Source organism: Limulus polyphemus, unplaced genomic scaffold, assembly GCF_000517525.1.
Source record: "Limulus polyphemus unplaced genomic scaffold, Limulus_polyphemus-2.1.2 Scaffold1920, whole genome shotgun sequence".
NCBI lineage: Eukaryota > Metazoa > Arthropoda > Merostomata > Xiphosura > Limulidae > Limulus > Limulus polyphemus.
The window spans coordinates 205833-210789 of record NW_013667530.1 but is presented as its reverse complement, the minus strand read 5'-3'; the positions used below and the strand labels follow the sequence as shown (position 1 = coordinate 210789).

General features: G+C 32.8%; 1 protein-coding gene across 1 annotated transcript in view; it reads right to left on the bottom strand.

Moving 5' to 3' along the window:
- The window catches only part of LOC106465360 (zinc finger CCCH domain-containing protein 10-like), a 17184-nt gene extending 15385 nt beyond the window's left edge, over positions 1-1799 (bottom strand). The window contains exon 1 of the mRNA XM_013925578.2: positions 1664-1799. The gene's annotated coding sequence lies outside the window, so the exon portion shown is untranslated. The remainder of the gene's footprint in view (positions 1-1663) is intronic.
- Between the last annotated feature and the right edge of the window lie 3158 nt (positions 1800-4957).

Below are 4957 nucleotides of genomic sequence, written 5' to 3'. Positions count from 1 at the left end.
TAAATGCAAAAGTAGAAAGAGTTAGGGGCTATGTCAACTATAATTAGGGGGGGGACTTGAACATTCATTTTGCAAATGACATAGACATGGTAGGCAAGATCAGATGATCCGAGAGCAAGATTATATGAACTGTAATATCATAAGAATTAAAATCATTGCAAAAAACATGTCTATGGGGAAATGTACCATGATACCAGCAAAAAGAATCTATATTGCTTGAAAATGTTTGAAATACTTCAAATACTTTGGGTCCAATCTCATAGGTGGTAAAAAAAAATGAACATCACACGTGCAACTTTTGAGAAATTTGGCAAAATATTAGGAGACATAGAAAATTAGCATGAAGTTAATATACACTTCCTTAGAACAATGGAGTACTCCATGAACCAGTATACATGCAAAATTTGGACTTTACCTACAGGAACATGGAAGTGGCTTTCATGTTGAGATATCACAAATATGTTCCTAATTATCCCTTAATCTACATACAGAACAAACAGTTCATTCCTAGCATAAATACCAGCATTAATTGGAAAGCCTGTGAAACTATTAGCCACTATAAAGAGGCATAAGGTGGCATGGTCAGCTATGCAAGAAAACATATAGACCTAATTAACCTCATTCTACAAGAGCTAATGGATGGAAGAGAAGTCATTCCAGGAAAATATAGCAAGACATTGTTAAATCAATAGAGAAGATGCACATAAATGATCAAGATGGTCATGGGATGATCTTTCACATAGGACCTCCCACATTATATTTAGAAGATAACTTGTGAAACTTTCATGACACAAGAGAAAGATTTATGCAACAATTTAACCAAGAAAATACAATTTTATTTCCAAGCAGAAAGTTCAAAATAATTGAAACAGTCAAGCAATTACTTGTAAAAAGTTTAAAATTCAATAAAATACAGCTTAAAAACTAGGCTTACGAGTTATTTTTATGAACGTAAATACAAAAAGTGGAAAGTCAGGGGCCATGTCAACCAACAGGGGAAAAAAAATTCTGAAACATTGATTTTGCAAATGACAAGGACTTGTTTGGCAAGATAAAAAGATCAAAATAGGCTTCAGATGTGTTATGTTAATTCATTTATGAGACTAATTTCTGCACCAAAGATTCCACATGACTGGATGGCATCAGAAATTTCTACATGAAATTGTCTCCTGGTACCTACTATCCACACAAGAAAACTTTAGAATCTAGCTTGTTACAAGTTGTAAGATTATGGTAACAAGCACTGTAACTTGTATCGTAAGTGAAACTGTGTCATCACCTCATTGTTCTCCACTGAATTTCTACACTAGTATATAAATTATAATTTATACTTACAGTACGTTTAATTTCATGATAAACATAATTAAGTTATTACACAGGCTTACATTTTTCACATAATATAATGTACCAATACCGTAAGAATGTCATTGAACTAAACATCGCACAATATGCAAAGTCGAAGCCGAAATGTAAATTTCAAGCGATTCATTACACAAGGTAGGTACGCGTAGAGCGTGTACACAACAGTCTAAAAAGCAAAACTCATAAACAGCCATTACTAGAATTCAGTCAGACTGCATAAGCCTAACTATTAACCTAGTTAATTAGTGACTTATCTACCTTATAAGATATAGTAATCGAAGATGTTCAAAATGTTATCCACCTGTTTCAATTTGCGCTTAAATAAAATTATCTTCATATAGACCTAGGCCTAAAATGGGTCTATCGCAATCCTCAATTCTACCAGATTTCCGTCGGGTTTATAGAAACAATGGCGACTATCGAACTATGAAAGGCTTTATCACTTAGAAAGCAATAAAACGTCCTCTGGTGTTTTTAAAGTATCATAAGAAATACGAAAAAGCATGATTAACAATATGTATGGAAATTCGAACTAAAAAAGGAAATATTTTAAGACATGTTTAACATATAGATAAACTATCAAAATCAAAACAGAATCTGTATATTTTGAAAATTGGAAGTGAAACTAAATACTGGTAATTTCAGAGTACCTTGCAAGCTAAATGCAGAAAATAAAAAATTGAATATGTTTTTCTATTTCATGTTTTGATATATTACATTTCATCAAGATTAGTGGAACGATTTCACAGTTTCACTTGCAACATGAACAATAAACTACTTCCCAGTTGTAAGATCTGTTACAATGTTTTCTACACAGAGCAGAATTAAATTAAATTCATATTGTAATATTGGAAATTGTACGAATTATTCTGTGAAGATTCATTAAAACTAGAATTATTAAAACTCTATCGTAAAATATATAAGCACTTGTCCTAACCATGTAATGAAGAAATGAATTCTATTTCTTTCGACGGAAATTTATCTGCAATTTTTGGAATCGCCTAAACATGTTAAAAGAGGTTTTCCTATTTGATATTTCTGATACAAACATTTAAACATGTGTAAGAGCATCTGAAAAACTTTAGCTTCTTTCGGACAATTGAAAATAAGTCTTACGCCTAGACGTTTCACTTTTTCAACCTGAAGTTTTTCAGTAGTCCAGAGTAATACTCGGGTTCCTCTTTAATTATGTTAAATATATAGTTTTGTCGCTACTTCACCATCTATTTTTATACAAAAACTATATTTTATTTCGCACAAGACAATTTTTTTTACGTTCACTCTATTCGGTAAAAATCTGTTTTGCGTAAAAAAAGGCTGAATGTTATCTATCTGTCATAATGTGAGTACCTTTATTTCTGTGTCAATCGTTCATAGTATGTTCGAGATCCACATCATTAAAACTCTTCTATGTTGCATTTTTCACTCACAGGTCGTGAGTTTCTTCTATCTTCTCAATCATAAGTCAAAAATATTTCTACATATAATCTGTGTAATGATAAAACATATAATTTATATTATTTCTCAAATTGAGAAAACAGGGGATGAAGATACAATCTTATACTAGAAGATGAAGTATTCTCGTGTTTATTTGTTTAGTTAGTTTTGGTCTATCGGCTTTAATATTTTTGTAAGATATGAAGATATGTTTGTAAAGTATTCAAACTTCCTACTCTTGACTTCAGAGTAAAAGAAAACGTGAAAAAGAATTTCGCATCATTGATGGATCTTAAAGGATAATAGTCCTTCTTATCAAAAGACAACAGGAAGAAAACCTCCAACTTTGACTTTGCAAAATATAATTTTTCCATGTGGTGTCATATACGTCAGTGATCAATGTATTTTGGCTAGTTTCCTACAGGTAGAATTAATATCCATTTCTTTTATCTTGATCTTTTCACTTACTGCTTCTCGTCTTTTCAAGTGTTGGGGCTTTTTGTGTGACCCACTGTTTTCTTTCTTCATAGAATGAAATCAGAAGTTAATCACAATTAAAAAAAATCAACAACCCTCATCGTTTTCGAGAAGAAAATCTTTATTCTCAAGAGGAGAGTTGACTTAATATGTATAGTGGAATGGACTACCTGTTTTTCTAGCGCTTAGCCTTTCTTGTCTTGGTCTGTTTGCTTTAGTGTAAAGCTACACAGTCAATTATTTGCGCTTCGCCCACCGCAGGAATTAAACCCCCGATTTTAGCAGTATAAAACCTTGAGAGAAAATAGATTACTCAAACTAAAACCAAATAAATGCCTATACTGCCAATGACTTCCCCCCAAAAAAAGAACAATCCAAAATTCATCATCTTTATTTGTTGTTACGCAAAAACAACAAAAAAAAAACTATACGATGGGCTACCATTGTTTTTCTATCCTTGAGTATTGAAACCAGATTTTGATCAGTATAAGTTTCAGACTTACTGCTGAGCCACCGGAGACAATTGATGATGAGCTAATTATGCCATATAACCATTCCTTTCCATAGACTGCGTTGTGCCATGCAATGCGATTACTATAGTTCAAGCTCGTCTGTAAACAATCCGAGAAAATCTTTCTTCTTCGTTAGTTCCGTCTGATATCAAAACTATGTTGTCTGTATCGAGGTACAACACCGGCGGGCCAAACTTCTCGAGGGTGTTGTACAATTTCACTCGAGTGTAAATGGTGGTGAAAGCAGTCAAAAGGGTCTTCGTCTGTTCTCGCTGAGGAAGACATTCACGTCTGTGCCTCCAGTAGAGAATTATGACTTCGTCGCTGATAAGGGAAACATCTGTAATAATCTTAGAAGAATAAGAGATTTATAATATTCTTTTACAGGTGATAAATCTGAAGATTGTTAATCTGATTTTTCTGTCTTCCTTTTAGACGTAATTTCTCATTTTACCACTGCTCTAGGTATGTGTGTAGAAACAAAAAGTATGTTGCGAGTCATAATACGGTTTAACACCAAATTACTGATTTTAAGAACGTAAATAATTATTTTATGCGGAACAGATGCTACGAAAGTATCTTATAACGTATAGTGTAATGCAGATATTTGGAAGTTTCACCCATGAATTTTTTTACAGTTGGCTTCGAATAAATGTTAGAAAAACGCGTCAAATGAGTTTAAAAACATAATTTGAACTTCAGCTTAAGTATTTTAATCGCAATATATTATTCAAAATGCTTAATAAACTGAAATTTTCAAGTTCGCAGTAATATTCCATTTCTTACTGTCCCTCGGTGGGACAGTGGTAAGTTTATGGTCTTACAACGTTAAAATCCGGGCTTCGATTTACGTGGTGGACACAGCAGGTAGCTCATTGTGACTTTTCTCTAAAAACAACAACAAACAAACAAACCATTTCCTAATACAAATAAGTTTCAAAATTAATGCTGCAACGAAGACATTAGATTTTTTTCTATATTAACATATCAATGAGAACTAAAATTCAGTCTTACACTTTGCTTTTGTTTGTTTGTTGTTAAGCGCAAAGCTACACAATGGGCTATTTGTGCTGTGCCCACCACGAGTATCGAAATCCAGTTTTTTTAGTGCTATATGTTTGTAGACTTATCGTTGATCCGATGCCAGGTCTTATACTTTAGAGTTGTAC